General features: G+C 38.9%; 1 protein-coding gene and 1 pseudogene across 2 annotated transcripts in view; one reads left to right on the top strand and one right to left on the bottom strand.

Moving 5' to 3' along the window:
* The window catches only part of LOC134651202 (uncharacterized), a 59195-nt gene that overhangs the window by 9693 nt on the left and 30743 nt on the right, over positions 1 to 18759 (top strand). The window lies entirely within an intron of this gene.
* LOC134650768 (uncharacterized) lies at positions 633 to 4652 on the bottom strand (annotated as a pseudogene).

The raw sequence follows: 18759 nt of genomic DNA, 5'->3' as shown, positions 1-18759 counted from the left end.
TTGAAAAAAACAGATTCTTCTGCTGAATTAAGTACTCCTCACTTCTAGCCGAAGTGGCAAAAAGTTCCTGCGGCTCATGTTGCAAGTTGCAACACTCGGCCGGCTTTTTTTAATCTGAATATTGCAATTTTATGAAAAGCTCTCGCAGTGGGATCAATTTTATTTAGTGGTGTTATTTGGCTACTACAAATGAAAATAAAGACACTACAATAAACTACAAACTATTTTAAGCCAGGTTCAATTATAAAAAGAACACTTGTTATGTGGCGTGGATAACACAGTTTGACGTTTCAAACTAGCAAAATATCATTAGGATATTAGGATAAACATGAGAATAATAAATACATTATGGTTTCAGGACCATTTAAGATAAGTTAACACTAATGACAAACAAATACATTAAGACATAAGGATGTTTACAATTATTGATGGGAAGTGTAAATAAAGTAATTAACAAACTAATTATGATTTTAAAGTACAAAGCTATTGGGAAAGATAAATAAACATGTGAGTAACAACTTAATAACTAAACTAGGTATATGGATCATATTATATAACACTTCCCCCCTTAGAATAAAGATTGGGCGTAGAGCGTGTGATCTTTTAGGTCTCGCAGAAATAGTAGAAGCGGGTTATATTGGTTGAGAATGCTGTGGCTCGATGTTTTCATCTTCATCTTCTGTGACGCAGCTAGTTAAGACTGTAGTCATGGGGATTGCGACATGGGTTCTCTGTTGTCGGGATGAATTTGCGAAGCAGTTATTGAATATCTGGATGCATCCGTTGGAATCTCGGTTTGAAGAATTTGGTGCTCGAAGGCGTAGGAGAAGTCCATTGGGACAGCGTTTGCATATTTTGTATACGATATAGGCTAACATCATTATTCCAAGTGTAAAGTAAATCCAAGAGAAGGTGGATGTGTTTCTTTGAGTAAAGGTTTTGGATTTGATTTTCTTTATTTCATCTCCATATTTGTCTATATGGGTTTTTATCTGTCTTAAGGAATCCAAAGGTAATTCACTAATTTTGATAGGCATGAGGTCGGGTTTCTCTATGTTTTTATATTCTTCGAAACAGTCATCTGTTCTTATGTCGGGTATTATGATAGGATAACTTATGTTTTCTTCTGAATTTCGGTATGCTGACAATGTGCTGTATCCGGTGTGGAGTTTACAGTCTATCGGTAGAGTTAGTATGCCTGCGCCTTGTATTTTATGGTGTGTGACTTCGTTAGCGCACTGGAGAACGCAGTTGGTTTCATCGGACAATATGTAGAGCCATTTGTTATTATCTATGTACTGAAATGTGTTGATGTCGGCCTCGAAGGTTGAAGTGGTGCAGATTTTTGGAAGAGATTTGGAGATGCTATGAAGTATTTGAAGCTCGCAAAGGGGGCGAGCTGTAGCTGAGACTGTAGGTTGGTGCAGACTTTCTTCTCGGCGGTGTACGTTGTGCAGGTGTCTAGGTTGCTCGTTGACACATAGGTTTGACCGTTTGGGTTCGTAGCCAGGTACACGTGCTCGGGAAGGATAGTTGTATGAAGAGAGGAGTTCGGATGTTTGATAGGGATTGAGTAAACATTATATAGGTCAAGGGGATCGTTTTGAATTAAGGGAAATGTTAATATATATACAAGTTTATCTGAATACACATATGCTGATAAGGACGAAGATTCTAAAATTGTGTGGATATTTTGTGGGGTAACAGTGACGACTAGATCTTTATTACACGACTGCCCAAACAAAAAGAGTGTATTGTTTTCAGCGTTCATGTTTGTATGTATATATGTATGTGAGTTTCTTTATTCCACGATAACTTCAGAATGCCTTAACCGATTTAGATGTATGATATATCATTAGAATCCTTACGTCATCCCGGCCAATCCCGGGTGACATAGGCTATGTGACGTCATTACAAAATCAATATGGCGGACTTAATACGCCATATTACGCAACCTTAAGAAAAAAATATCTTGCAAACCCATCGAGTAGGGCATCAAAATGAAGCGCTTTGAAAGACGATCAATAATATATATACAATATGAGGGTTTAAGTCCAATTTTAAGAAAGTAAGAATTTACAAAATATATTAAGAAAAGCTAATCTCATAAAACCAAATATTTCTATTGTTGGGATATTAAAAGGAAGTGGTTTGACCGTTGATCATAAAAAAAAAATATACATAGGTATTATATTAATCATATTTTACTTGTTTTGAAACCAAGCCAATATGTTCTAAATTGCGCTAAGGGAATAGAAAAGTGTAAATAAGTTCTTTGTAGAGAGTCTGAGATTGTAGAGTCCGTCTTCAGATACAACTCTGTACCGACTTTGACGGAACAAAGTGTGAAAGTGTCATTATAACCGTATATTTTTATACGTAATTTTTATATAAAGCCCAAGATACACTTGTAAGTTTTACTTACGTAAGTAGGGACAAAGCTATTTGTTAGAATGAGATAATGATATTCATCTCTCATTCTGTAGTATAGCTGTGTCCGTACGTAGTACGTACGTAAGTAAAACTTAAGACAGATGGTCTCTTCCTGCAACTTCCCCGAGTATTTTAATTACGAAGGCCGAAGGCCGAACTCCGGATAGGGCCGACGGTCCGAAGCGTAAGGCAGGTGCGTGCTTCCTGTAACATCCCCAAGTATCCTAATTGCGAAGGCCGAAGGCCGAGCTTCGCGTAGGGCCGAATGCCCGGAGCGTAAGAAAGGTGCACGCTTTCTGCAGCTTCCCCAAGTATCTTAATTGCGAAGGCCGAAGGCCGAGCTTCGCGTAGGGCCGAAGGCCCGGACCGTAAGAAAGGTACACGCTCTCTGAAGCTTCCTCAAGTTTCTTAATTACGAAAGCCGAAGGCCGAGCTTCGCGTAGGGCCGAAGGCCCGGAGCGTAAGAAAGGTGCACGCTTTCTGCAGGTTCCCCAAGTATCTTAATTGCGAAGGCCGAAGGCCGAGCTTCGCGTAGGGCCGAAGGCCCGGACCGTAAGAAAAGTGCACGCTCTCTGCAGGTTCCTCAAGTTTCTTAATTTCGAAAGCCGAAGGCCGAGCTTCGCGTAGGGCCGAAGGCCCGGAGCGTAAGAAAGGTGCACGCTTTCTGCAGCTTCCCCAAATTTCTTAATTGCGAAGGCCGAAGGCCGAGCTTCGCGTAGGGCCGAAGGCCCGCGGGGCGTAAGAAAGGTGCACGCTTTCTGCAGCTTCCCCAAGTATCTTAATTGCGAAGGGCGAAGGCCGAGCTTCGCGTAGGGCCGAAGGCCTGGAGTGTAAGAAAGATGCACGCTTTCTGCAGCTTCCCCAAGTATCTTAATTGCGAAGGCCGAAGGCCGAACTTCGCGCAGAAAGGTGCACGCTTTCTGCAGCTTCCCCAAGTATCTTAATTGCGAAGGCCGAAGGCCGAACTTCGCGTAGGGCCGAAGGCCCGGAGCATAAGAAAGGTGCACGCTTTCTGCAGCTTCCCCAAGTATCTTAATTGCGAAGCCCGAAAGCCAACTAATAGGAAATAATTATGTAGTTGCAGAGATATTAAGCCATATAGCACTTTTCAATACGTCTGGTTTTTGGGTCAGACCTAGTTAGGTTTTTAAGCACGTTTTATGCTAACATATCAAAGATCAACGTGATGAAATTTCCTTGAAGCAACTAAATTGTCTTAAATCATAAAAAATGTGGTTGGTTTGTATGGTCACTAAAATGTATAAAATAAAATAAATTAATTAAAAATTAAAAAACACGACTGCAGTTTGAAAGCGAACTGAAAAGCTAGAAATAATTTTTAGTTATGTTAGGTACTCAACTTAATGAATGTAAAATAGAATATAAGTGTTCAGTCAGGGTCATAAACAGCAAATGCAAAAGTTTAGGCTCATTTAGGATCGTGACTGTACCTGTATATTTTATTTTGATTGCAGTCGGGGACCTTTTAAATGGGAAAATTTTAATACATCAAGGTCCCCGACTGCAATTGAAATAAAATATGCAGGTACAGTCAGGATCCTAAATGAGCCTAAACTTTCCCGATTGCTGTTTATGACCCTGACTGAACACTTATATTCTATTTTACATTCATTAAGTTGAGTACCTAACATAACTAAAAATTATTTCTAGCTTTTCAGTTCGCTTTCAAACTGCAGTCGTGTTTTTTAATTTTTAATTAATTTATTTGTACGAATGTGGTTAGATAGGAGGAGTTCTTGATAGAGTTTTTTCAAAGATATAATTGATGGGTGAATTGTATTCGTTTTTGCAAAAAGAATACTTGTTAAGCAATCGTTAATTACGTTTTCGAGATTTATTACGGATTCTAGGATTTGAAGTGAAATCGTTGACACATCTTGACTAGCTTTGAGACTAAAAATCAATGATTGGGTAGAGTTCAAATATTTATATAGGCGTTCTATATTTTCATTAATAATAAATTCGTCGTAGGTAATCTTAAGGATAGTTTTATTGAAGGTTTTAACTGTAGATGAAATAATTTGAGTTTGTTCGAGCATGAGCGAAGAAAGGTCGGAATCTTGTTTTTCAAGTTGATTTATACAATCGTCATAACGCTTGGCGTCTCTGGCATCAGGTGTGCCGATGAGCCATTTGAGAATTGGGCTAAGAGCATCTAGTAATTCGCGTTTTTGTCTTGCGTTTTTACCTAAATACATATTTAATTCAGAAAGACGGTTTTCAATTTTATCTAAGTTAATTTAAAAAAATGATTTGGTTGATTCTATACGTGGGTGAAATTATTGTATTGAGTTGAGATGATGTGGAATTTATTTGCTAGTCTTGTAAGTGAGTCTCTTTCAATAAAGAGGGGCCTAAGGTCTCTATAAATAACAAGTTTCCAAGATTCGTCGCTTAAGAAGGTTGTTACTTCTTTTTTTAAAGAATAGTCCAGAATAGGAAGGGAGTGGGTCGGTTAGTTGTCTTGTGTCTCCATTCGCCGAGGCGAAGGCCCTGAAAGAGAGATATTGGTCTCATTAAGATTGGAACACGTTATGATTATTTTCTTATATAATTTATAAAGAACTACATATCTTCTTCTTTTCTTTGCATCCTGTTACCCCCTGCTGAGGTGTAGGGCTCAAATCTTTTCCTTCCACTTACTCCGGTCCTGGGCAGCTTGGGTAGCCTCCTCCCACCCCATCCCCTATACACCCAGCTCTTGCTCCACAGAGCTACATATAGGATTAATTTTATCAAAGAGCATATAATAAAGCAGCGGTCGGCAACCTTTTAGCAGCCAAGGGCCACATAGTAGTTTACGAAGTTGACCCGGGCCGCACGCGAAATTTGATAGAAAAAAAATTGGCCATCTCAGGGACACAGCCGCAATGGTTTACGTGAAATTTGGGTGTGGATGTCTAATGCAAAAGCTGAAGGCCGAGCTCCATGTAGGGCCGAAGGCCCGAAGCGTCCAGGCTGTCAGCGCTTAAACACAGAACAATAGTATGTCTAAATGCAAACGCCGAAGGCCGAGCTCCGCGTAGGGCCAAAGGCCCGAAGCGTCCAGGATGTCAGTGCTTAAGTCGTAGTAGTAGTCGCTCGGTAGGGTGCCCAGAATGCCATCTTTATCAGAGTAGACTTAACCTTTAAAATCGTATCAAAAACGCGAAGGGTAGCGAGCGCGAAATTTTTTTGATAGAAAAAAAAATTGAGAGAGGCTATGTCAGGGACACAGTCGCAATGGTTTACGTGAAATTTTGGTGTGGATATCTAATGCGAAAGCCGAAGGCCGATCTCCATGTACAGCCGAAGGCCCGAAGCGTCCAGGCTGTCAGTGCTTAAACACAGAACAATAGTATAAGTGTCTAAATACGAAGGCCGAAGGCCGAGCTTCGCGTAGGGTCGAAGGACCGAAGCGTCCAGGATGTCAGTGCTTAATCACAGAACAATGGTATCAGTGGCTAAATGCGAAGGCCGAAGGCCGAGTTCCGCGTAGGGCCGAAGACCTGAAGCGTCCAGGATGTCAGTGCTTAAGTCGTAGTAGTAGTCGCTTGGTAGGGTGCCCAGAGGTGCCACCTTTATCAAATTAGGCTTAACTTTCAAAATCGTATTATACCAGGATGTCAGTGCTTAAGTCGTAGTAGTAGTCGCTCGGTAGGATGCCCAGAATGCCATCTTTATCAGAGTAGACTTAACCTTTAAAATCGTATCAAAAACGCGAGGGTAGCGAGCGCGAAAATTTTTTGATAGAAAAAAAAATTGAGAGAGGCTATGTCAGGGACACAGTCGCAATGGTTTACGTGAAATTTTGGTGTGGATATCTAATGCGAAAGCCGAAGGCCGAGCTCCATGTACAGCCGAAGGCCCGAAGCGTCCAGGCTGTCAGTGCTTAAACACAGAACAATAGTATAAGTGTCTAAATACGAAGGCAGAAGGCCGAGCTTCGCGTAGGGTCGAAGGACCGAAGCGTCCAGGATGTCAGTGCTTAATCACAGAACAATGGTATCAGTGGCTAAATGCGAAGGCCGAAGGCCGAGTTCCGCGTAGGGCCGAAGACCTGAAGCGTCCAGGATGTCAGTGCTTAAGTCGTAGTAGTAGTCGCTTGGTAGGGTGCCCAGAGGTGCCACCTTTATCAAATTAGGCTTAACTTTCAAAATCGTATTATACCAGGATGTCAGTGCTTAAGTCGTAGTAGTAGTCGCTCGGTAGGGTGCCCAGAATGCCATCTTTATCAGAGTAGACTTAACCTTTAAAAACGTATCAAAAACGCGAGGGTAGCGAGCGCGAAATTTTTTGATAGAAAAAAAAATTGAGAGAGGCTATGTCAGGGACACAGTCGCAATGGTTTACGTGAAATTTTGGTGTGGATATCTAATGCGAAAGCCGAAGGCCGAGCTCCATGTACAGCCGAAGGCCCGAAGCGTCCAGGCTGTCAGTGCTTAAACACAGAACAATAGTATAAGTGTCTAAATACGAAGGCCGAAGGCCGAGTTCCGCGTAGGGCCGAAGACCTGAAGCGTCCAGGATGTCAGTGCTTAAGTCGTAGTAGTAGTCGCTTGGTAGGGTGCCCAGAGGTGCCACCTTTATCAAATTAGGCTTAACTTTCAAAATCGTATTAAAAACACGAGCATAGCGAGCGCGAAATTTTTATGATAGAAAAAAAATTGAGAGAGGCTAGGGACACAGCCGCAATGGTTTACGTGAAATTTTGGTGTGGATATCTAATGCGAAGGCCGAGCTCCATGTACAGCCGAAGGCCCGAAGCGTCCAGGCTGTCAGTGCTTAAACACAGAACAATAGTATAAGTGTCTAAATACGAAGGCCGAAGGCCGAGCTCCATGTAGGGCCGAAGGCCCGAAGTGTCCAGGCTGTCAGTGCTTAAACACAGAACATTAGTAATAGTAAGGCCGAGCTTCGCGTAAGGTCGAAGGACCGAAGCATCCAGGATGTCTGTGCCTAATCACAGAACAATGATATCAGTGTCTAAATTCGAAGGCCGAAGGCCGAGCTCCGCGTAGGGCCGAAGGCCCGAAGCGTCCAGGATGTCAGTGCTTAAACACAGAACAATAGTATAAGTGTCTAAATGCGAAGGCCGAAGGCCGAGCTTCGCGTAGGGCCGAAGGCCCGAAGCGTCCTGGATGTTAGTGCTTAATCACAAAACAATAGTATAAGTGTCTAAGTGCGAAGGCCGAAGGCCGTGCTCCGCGTAGGGCCGAAGGACCGAAGCGTCCAGGCTGTCAGTGCTTAAACACAGAACAACAGTATTAAATGTAGGTTAATGTGTGTGCTGGGAGTCCTAAAGCACTCAATGAGTTTAGGAACTCCAGAGGGTATGTTGTGACGTTGCCTTCATCCAAGACAGTGTTAATGGATTTAGATATATACTGCCTGTTAACCTTCGATTTCCGTCAATATCCGCGCATGTGTAGGTAAGTACAAACGTACTTCAGTACTGACGTCGTTTGTCAATATTACATACAAAATAGCCAGAGGGCTCGCGGGCCGCAAGCGACAGGTTCACGGGCCGCATGCGGCCCGCGGGCCGCCGGTTGCCAACCGCTGTAATAAAGCTAAAGTAGGGATTATTCGAGATATTAGGGATTAGGATAAACATGAGAATAATAAATACATTATGGTCTCAGGACCATTTAAGATAAGTTAACATTAATGACAAATAATACATTAAGACATGAGGATGTTTACAATTCAATAATTGATTTACACTTCCCATCAATATGGGAAGTGTAAATCAAGTAATTAACAAAGTAATTAAGATTTCAAAGTACAAATTTAGCTACTGGGAAAGGTAAATAAACATGTGAGTACTGAGTAACAACTTAATAACTAAACTAGGTATATGGATCATATTATATAACACACTCATACCCCATCGTTTCGCATCCAAATGCTCTTTAAGTAGGTATTAAAGCAGTGTAAACCTAGCTGTTATATAATTTTGCTGCATGAATCCAGGTCAATATAATTTACGAGGATCTGACTGGGCATCAAAATTTAGTGCTTTTTCGTTTTTACCTTATTGAGGGTCCGAGCACGTCGCGGCGAACGTGGGTTCTACTTTTATAAGTTGTGTAATCCGTCTTCGCGTCAGAGTGAGATGTCGCTCCTTGTATTATGTTGCCGTTGCCTCTTTATGTATTAAAGCAGTGTAAACTTACCTGTTATATAATTTTGCTGCATGAATCCTGGTTTTGCTTTTCCGTACTTACCCTATTAAGGGTCAGAGCACGTCGCGGCGACGTGGGTTCTACTTTTATACGTTGGGTAATCCGTCTTCGCGTAAGAGTCAGATGTCGCTCCTTGTATTATGTTGCCGTTACGTTATTGGTTTTGGTCTATTTATTGTTATTAAGCATTGGAAAATTATATCGCAATATTGGATGGCAATTTCTGTTTCTAAACGGAGCCGCCGAGGCACTAAAGTAGAAGTGAATAAAGAATATTTAAATAACATTAATAATTTTGCAATGAGTTAAACTTACCGTCATACCTACGTTACGAGTTATTAAAATGGTATCACGTAAAACTATATACTGAAAGAACTGATCGTGTTTTACCAAGTTGTTCATTTCTAAGAAAACAATGCTATTTTGATTTATAAATAAATAAAAGGAGTAGAAAAAAAAACAGAGTACCTATTACTTACATAAAGAGTAGAATCAAGTAAGATCATCCAAGTTGCCCGGACTACCCCGGACTCTTTGATTAGGGCCTGATTTTTTTTTGCAGATATGCTTTGATAAATAACCGCCGCATATTCAAAAAACTTGTGAAGCGTCTCTCCGCCTTTTGGAAGTGTAATTCCATATGGGCGTACAATTGTCAATAAAAAGCACAACTTATTTCCGCTTCATCTTTCTTTACTTTATTAACCATTTTTAGGGTTCCGTACCCAAAGGGTAAAAACGGGACCCTATTACTAAGACTCCGCTGTCCGTCCGTCCGTCCGTCCGTCTGTCCGTCCGTCCGTCAGGCTGTATCTCACGAACCGTGATAGCTAGACAGTTGAAATTTTCACAGATGATGTATTTCTGTTGCCGCTATAACGACAAATACTAAAAACAGTAATAAAATAAAGATTTAAGTGGGACTCCCATACAACAAACGTGATTTTTGACCGAAGTTAAGCGACGTCGGGCGGGGTCAATACTTGGATGGGTGACCATTTTTTTGCTTGTTTTGCTCTATTTTATGTTGATGGTACGGAACCCATGTGGTGGATAGTGCGCGAGTCCGACTCGCACTTGGCCGGTTTTTTTAATTAATTCCTTAGTCATACAATCCTTTGTATAACTTACATAGTCAACAGGTAGAACTTTGACCCCTTTAAATCATCTCGGTTGCTTAGATTTCCCGATGATTAAAAGAGCTAAAAAAGAGAGAGATAAAATGCTCAAAATAAATCACATTTAATGACCCATTATTATTAGAGATGCCACAAATATTCGGCAACTATTCGGTATTCGATTCGGCCTATTCGGCCACTTTGCCGAATATTCGGTATTACACCATACTAAAAAGATAAATTACACAATATAAATAACCGCAAACCACTATATTTCATGTTTAAAATGTTTTCTTGGAAAGTTATTAAATACGAAGACTGTTTTATTAAGCATTTCTTGGTTACTAATAATTATATTTTTATCATAGGTTCGATTTTATTGACTCTGACTACATTCGTTAGTTCTGAGCAACCAAAATTAAATCTTAGCAAACGTTGCGCTTTATTGGCGAACAGTTTTCATCATAAAAGTGACTCAAAATGTACAAATGTAATGCTGAATATTCGGCGCGGCGCTTCGGCCGAGGGAGGTGCCGAATATTCGGTATTCGGCCAAAATCACTATACGGGGCATCTCTAATTATTATGACAATTCTTACTGCGTAAGTCAAACTTGGGGTAATGTAACCGATGTAGGCATGAAAACAATTTGCAGACGCCCTCAGACATGGTGGCGCCCTGCTCATCGATTTTCGCAAAAACGAAGTTTAATGTCATTTAATTACAAGTTGAATTTTGCTATCTGGTAACTATGTAGGTACTTATATAATGTAAGAAATTTCTTGTTAGGTTTTTAACACAGTTTTTGCTTTTATTGCCTAAAATACAGACAGATCTAACGCGGTTTGCAATGTTTTCGGGTCACCAATGGTCACGGGTGATCAGTTCTAGTCTGAGGTAGCAGAATGTCAAAGATGTGGACACACTATAACTACATATACGAGTACTTAACATAAAATATAAAAAAAACATACTTACACTTCACCAATATAAAGAACAAGATAAGCAGGGGTCGGACAAAAAGTGCGGATGACGTCAAACCACTTAGGTATAGGATGATTTCAAATAGTATTTTTGATTTTCATAAACAATTATCACTTATCATTTATCAACCTCTTTATTAAACGATATCGCCACTTGAAATGAGTAAGTACGTTTTTGACTGACACATTGTCAATCAGATGAACTATAAATTGACTTCGTTATTGTTTAGCTATTGTATCTTCACGATTATATTTAGCTAAAATTTAGCTATAAAAGTATAATAACATCAAATTATCCTTTTTTAGGGTTCCGTAGCCAAATGGCAAAAAACGGAACCCTTATAGATTCGTCATGTCTGTCTGTCTGTCCGTCCGTATGTCACAGCCACTTTTCTCCGAAACTATAAGAACTATACTGTTGAAACTTGGTAAGTAGATGTATTCTGTGAACCGCATTAAGATTTTCACACAAAAATAGAAAAAAAACAATAAATTTTTGGGGTTCCCCATACTTCGAACTGAAACTCAAAATTTTTTTTTTTCATCAAACCCATACGTGTGGGGTATCTATGGATAGGTCTTCAAAAATGATATTGAGGTTTCTAATATCATTTTTTTCTAAACTGAATAGTTTGCGCGAGAGACACTTCTAAATTTGTAAAATGTGTGTCCCCCCCCTGTAACTTCTAAAATAAGAGAATGATAAAACTAAAAAAAATATATGATGTACATTACCATGTAAACTTCCACCGAAAATTGGTTTGAACGAGATCTAGTAAGTAGTTTTTTTTTATACGTCATAAATCGCCTAAATACGGAACCCTTCATGGGCGAGTCCGACTCGCACTTGGCCGCTTTTTATTTTTACTAATCTTACCTACTGTTCCCACTTTTGACTATTAAACCTATTTATCTGAGGATCCCACAGACTTGTTCTAAGTGTTCTAACTAATTTCAAATAATTATACCTTATGGTAACAAGTTTCGTGAAATTTATTTTATTCACTACATCACCCTACCACCTGTATTATTAATTCCATGAATTTATTTACGATTATTTTGTTACTTCATTAATACTACTTTGTTACTACATGTCACACGGAAGTTTAAATACAAACTCAAACATCATCCTGTGTGCAAGATTACGTCATTTTTACGTTCCGATCCGCACTTTTGTTCCGACCCCTGAAGATAAGTATTATCCATATTTAGATATCTTCATACCTAATATACGATATCAAGCGAACATGTTCATTTACATTATAAATACCTACCTATTATTGAAAACGGGGTATTTATTATGTACTTACCTATGTTTTAGCTTATTCCCAATATTTCGGCACAGTTGAACATTCATGCCATTTTCACGGAGTAACTGACGTGCTGCATGCGAATGGAGGTAGGTAATAAGTAATGCTACCATCATACCTACATGCCATAGCGATCTACCCTCTATAGATTTATGTCTAACCTAACCTAACTGCCAACGCCAACTTTGTGTTGTGCTGTGCATTTGTGCGGTATGCTGTGATTGGTTAGTGGTATCCGATTCCCTTAATGAGTATCTCACAGATTATCAACGACGATTTTTTTTAACGTCATTTTCTTATTTTATTTTTTTAACAAAAAAAGGGTATAAGGAGTGTTATTTATTCTGGCTAATAAGAATAAACAATAAATTTTAATTATAACTAGAAATAAAATAAAAAACACAAACTACCTATAAAATAAAATAAAACACAAACTAACTATAAACCAAAGAATATAATATAAACTTACCTACCTATAAACCAATTAAGTATAAAAAGAACACCCCATCCAACAAATCTGACTTATTAACTTAACTACTACTCCAAAATCTTGAAGTTTCCTTTTGTAACGTTCGTTTCATTCACGACTTTAATTTTAATTTCGGAGTTTTTCGGATTTTTAGCGGTCAACCCTTTTTCGGATTTATATCTACCAAATTAGAAAGTAGTAAATAGTAATATCAATAATTGTATAGTGAGAAATAAGGTATATTTTAACTAGATATAGTATTCATGTTACAAAACTTCAGTAATAAAAGCTATTTTTACTAACTTTTGTGCCATATTTATTGTGCAATATGTTTGAATGTTATGTTATGAGGTCGTCTGGCTTATTGTTAGCACGATGTTCTCATTATTCCACAATATGTTCTCAATGCTAACTGTCTAGACAGAAATGGTAGGGACTTGGCGAGACGATTGTATTGTGTATTCTATTGTTTGTATCCTTGTGTGTCAAGTAATCGAGATTTCAAATGCTTGGTTGTCAGCATTGGAAAACGATAGGTACTCGGCATTTGCCTGCAGTGCTCTGAATTTCTGAAGCCGTTTATGTAAGATAAGGCTGCCGTAATTTCATCTCATTCCCTAGAAATCTAAGATACCATTCTGAATATGTTTCTATCAGAATAACATTTAAATAAAACACATGGCGTAATGTGTGTACGGTGTAGGTAGATGTTAATATTTTCTGTAGTCAGTCCGTAAAGCGACCAGAGTTGACATTCAATTTAGAAAAGGTTAAGAAATCTACTTTGAAAACGGGCAAATAAAAACAAATTATACTTAACCAATACAGTTAGGTTTCGGCACGAAAGGTGGGTGCGAGGCAGCCGTCCATGCCCTAAGGACCTATCTTTCGATGATTGCGAAATTGTTGTCAAAATTGACGTTAAAAATGCTTTTAATTCGGTTAGTAGAAACACTTTGCTGACAGAAGTTAAGGACAAAATTCCGGAACTATACAATTACCTTTTCTTTTGCTATTCAGACTCATCTAAATTAATGTACAAGTCACATGAATTATCTTCTGAGGTTGGCTGTCAGCAGGGTGACCCTCTCGGGCCAGCAATTTTTAGCTTGGCAATAAATTCAATCATTAAAAATTTAAAATCAAAATTCAATGTCTGGTACTTAGATGACGGAACCCTAGGAGGCGACGTGAATACTGTGCTCTCTGATTTGTCTTTTATTAAGAGTAGTTTCGAAAATATTGGTTTAGAACTGAATTTCAGCAAATGCGAACTCTTTATTCAAAAATCTTCTTGTACTTTGACAGACTTACAAACCAAATTTGACGATCTGACTCCCAATATCAAATCAGTAGACAAGTATTCTCTTTGCCTCCTGGGTTCTCCTATATTCGAGGAATCATTTCCCGATTATATTTCTAACGCTATAACTAAATTCAAAAGTCACACGAATCGCTTACTCGAAATTAGCCGTCATTATGCTCTTGTGATTCTCAAATTCTGCCTTTTTGTCCCTAAATTTACATATGTGCTCCGCTGTTGTCCTTTTTGGAAACATCAAAATTTATTGTCGCCTATAGATGATTTGATCAAAATTAGTTTAGAGACGATTCTAAACATTCAGCTAAGTGAGCCTTCCTGGTCTCAAGCGTCCCTCCCTATTCGGTTTGGAGGTTTAGGAATTCGCAAAATTTCCAGTGTGGCTTCCCCAGCCTTTTTGGCGTCCACTCATAGCACGTCTGGTCTCACAGGAAATATCTTAAGGGCTTTGCCCACAAACTGTGAGATTGCGGGCTTTGAGGACGCCAAAAATGCTTTTAAAATTGCTTGCCCAGGCAAACAACATCCAGACAACCCAAATTCACAAAGGAGCTGGGATAATGTTTACTGTGATTTAGCTTACAATACTCTGCTAAACAACTGTACAGGTCCAGATCGCGCGAGGCTTTTGGCGGTCGGAGCCCGGGAAGCCGGTTACTGGCTACATGCCCATCCTTCGCCCAATACTGGTACTTTCTTGGATCCGGCCTCCATTAGACTGGTTTGCGACTTGGGGTTTCGGTATGTACGCCACACATATGCTCTTGTGGCACGGACGTGGACCGACTGGGACACAATGGATTATCTTGTCATAAAAGTGCAGGACGCTTTTCGAGACATGCATCGCTTAATGACATAATCCGTCGGTCTCTTGCCACCATCAATGTGCCTGCTCTTCTTGAGCCGACTGGCATTTTCAGAGACGATGGCAAGGGGTGTCCTTAGTTCCTTGGAGCTTGGGACGGATGTTAGTGTGGGATGCTACCTGCGTAGACACACTGGCACCGTCCCACCTCCAACGGACTAATGTAAAAGCGGGCGGGGCGGCGGAAAGCGCCGAAATTTTAAAACGTAACAAATATAAGAGCCTCGGTAGAGAGTACCATTTTGTACCATTTGGAGTTGAAACTCTAGGTCCATGGGGTCCCAGCGCGCATAAGTTGTTCGCAGAAATCGCGAAGCGTCTGGTTGACGTAACTGGTGACCGAAGAGCTGGCGGCTACCTCGCACAACGTATCAGCATTGCGATACAGCGAGGAAATGTCGCCAGCATCCTTGGTACAATGCCTCAAGGGCCTATTTTAGATTTAAGCTAGTTTTTAATTTCTTTTAATTACTAAAACTGTATATATCTTGTTTGTAAATAAATGATTATCTATATTAAAAAACAAATTAATATAACAAAGAAATGTTTCGCAGGAAAACAGGGTTTCGGGTTTCTATACTATATACGAGGGGTGTTCAAAATATTCTCGGTATGAGAATGAAAACAAACAAGTACGAAAAGTTTGATATTTTTATTTTTCAATATACTCCCCCCCTATGTTCATACACTTAAAAGATCGATCAATTATTTTTTTTAATCCCTCGTAAAAATATTTTATATCTTTCGTGTAAAAATGCTCCTCCACTGCCGCCTTCAATGCTTCATCGTCAGAAAATTTATTTCCACGCAGATCCTTTTTAAGATTGGGGAGCAAAAAGAAGTCGCTGGGGGCTAAGTCCGGACTATACGGGTCAATTTCACCAAACGAGCATTTTTGTCTAATTCCCATGGAATTTTGAAATACCAACATTACACAAAAAAAATTATGCTGATAATTTGATAAAAAATATAATAAACATTAATTTTCTTATGGGGTAAAAAAATTCATAAAACTATAAAAGTTATTTCAATTTAAAATTTTGGTCAGGGCACGGGAATTAGTGTGTCCATGGGAATTAGATTTTACTAGCACGGAAATTAGAACATGGCACAGGAATTGTTTTCTTAGCTTATTTTGGTAGTTAAAACTATTATTTATGTATATTTTAATCTACAATAATATACTTCAACCATACTGAAGCGGCATCGAACATAATATCTTCTTTAATTTTAGTTTCGGACGACAAATCTACGAAAGTATGATACACTAAAAACTACGTATTTGACTAATCGTTTCCTTGATTTTAATGGCAACTAATCTCTCTTTCTTAGTAAAATATACATATTTCAAAACAATACTTTGAGTAGTAGCGTAAACATGTCCGCCTTACATACAAAACTATTCATTAAAAAGTGTCATTATGTATCTGCATGTAGATAGGTACAAGGTGTATGATCTGGTATATGGCCGTATAGGAAATGATACTAAGATATAAATAGGGGCACAGAGATAAGAAGTTATTGTGTAAGTTAATCTGAAGAAATCGAATATGCTGCCTTCATAAATTCATAACACAAAAAATTGTTTAACCACATATGAGGTAAGGTGGGGTAAGACTATCACCGGGGTAAGACTATCACAGACAGACAGACATGACGAATCCATAAGGGTTCCGTTTTTTGCCATTTGGCTACGGAACCCTAATAAGGTATCTAATAGTATTACGGTTTAATTTATAACAACTAATCTATTAAACGAGCAATTCTTGTATATATTTCGGGGATCTCGGAAACGGCTCTAACGATTTCGATGAAATTTGATCATATATGAGGGTTTTCTGGAGTGAAAAATCGATCTAGGTAGGTGTTATCTCTGGAAAAACGCGCATTTTTGAGTTTTTAGGTAGGTAGGTATATGTTTTCCAAGCAAAGCTCGGTCTCCCAGATATTTAAACTTTATACGGCATACGCTGTCAGCTGTCAAATTTACAAAAACAAAACATTGCAAATGTGATTCATTTTGTTTCATGTAACCTTAGGTACAGGTATTATAATATGTAATAATTCCAGAAATAGTTTTATGTTTATATAATATTTTAATGTTATAATATGATCAATGAATAAGGTAAGGTGGGGTAAGACTAACAGTACAAGGATTCCATACAAGTGATAGTCTTACCCCGGTGTCGTCTTACCCCACCTTACCTTACGTATTAAAATTGCCCGGGTTATTCGGGTCCATCCTGTATGTACTATAGTACTTATACTAAAAAACTATTCACAGATTTTTGTGCATTCTTTAAGATTTCCTTAAATGTAAAATAGACAGATATACGTCGTATTATTATTACATATAATATATATTCAATGCCAATATATATATGTAATAATAATATGACGTAAACATTGCCAATTAACTTACAGTGCCGGAATAAAAGATTTGTTGACAATATATGTAATACTTTCTAATTCCCGTGCCACTTAATCAGCTGTTTTAGGTAAATTTGCTATGGGAATTAGGGCACGGAAATTAGAATTCGTAATAAAAAAATTCGCCAAAAATTTAAATCGTGTTTGACCAAACTGTTATGTTATCGCTTACATAAAGATACATAAAGGGCTCCTAAATATGACAATTGTCATTGAAAAGCTATGTGGAAAATAAAATTTATAAGGGGCATCGAAATTAGAAAAATATTGTCGCCCACCCGGATTCCGAAATACTTACGCGATTTGCTCGAACACGCCGCGGCTTGACTTACATCCGCTTGCTTTGAGAGACAGCCGAATACTGCCAGTACAGGTGAGGCGGGACACGAGGCGGTTCAAATACAAACGTCGGCTGTCAGAGCCCTTTGAGTTTTGTCGACGAAATTTTACTCGCGCGCTCGGACAAAATTTAAACATCGATCACAAGTTATTTACCACAATGAAGTTAATAGTATATGTGCTCAGTGATAGTAAATATCATCTAGTTTAAGTATTTGACACTAAATTAGTGATACTAATGTAGAATTTTTCGTAGGATTTTTCATTATGCTCAAAAGTAGATTCCGGACAGGGCACGGGAGTAGTAATTTGAGCCTTTAGGTATTTTTATGTGTACTCTAAAAACCAACTAATCAGTGAATTCATATGAAACTCGGTGTGAAAGTGTGACTTCTTTATGTAAAAAAAAAATGGTAAGTATTATCTGATGCTAACCCGCGATTTTCATCACGGACAGAAAAAAAATCGTGTTCAGAAATTGACCCATTACGGTGGGTGAGTAACAGTTTTAAACCCACATTCAACAATAGCTGCCTTGGCAATATGAGCAGTATGGACGGGGGCGTTGTCATGCAGAAGCAGAATACCTTTGGTTAACTTTCCTCGCCTCTTTTCTTTAATTACATCCTTTAATTGACGTAGAATGTTAGCGTAGTACTGTCCTGTGATATTTACACCTTTTTCTTTATAATCGATTAGTAATACTCCTTCACAATCCCAAAATATCGTGGCCATGACCTTGCCAGCTGAAGGGATGACCTTGAACTTCTTGGGATGAGCTGAACCCTTAATGTGCCACTGCATGGACTCTTGTTTACTCTCTGGGTCATAATGATGAACCCAGGTTTCATCTCCAGTAACTATTCTTTGCAGCACCTCATCAGGATTTTCACCGCACAGGTCAATAAAATCGGAACAACAAGCTACACGCATGTCTTTTTGAAGCCGAGTCAGCATTCGCGGAACCCATCTTGCACTTACTTTTGACATATTAAGATGGTCATGTATAATATCATGTACGGTACCAATAGAGAGATTGGTTACTTGTGCTATAGATTTTACCTTCACTCGACCATCTTCCAATATAAGTTTTTCCACTTTATCAATATTTTCTTGTGAAGTAGCTACTACAGGCCGGCCAGGTCTAGGGTCATCTTCGATACTCTCCCTTCCGCGTTTAAACTCGCTTGACCACTTTTGAATGGTAGATAAAGAAGGAGCAGACTCACGGTAAACACAATCCATTTCCTCTTTTATGGTTTTTTGATTTTTACCCTGTTTTGTCAAGAATTTTATCACGCAT

This window comes from Cydia amplana, chromosome 9 (genome assembly GCF_948474715.1).
Source record: "Cydia amplana chromosome 9, ilCydAmpl1.1, whole genome shotgun sequence".
Lineage (NCBI taxonomy): Eukaryota > Metazoa > Arthropoda > Insecta > Lepidoptera > Tortricidae > Cydia > Cydia amplana.
This window is presented reverse-complemented; position numbering and strand designations above follow the sequence as displayed.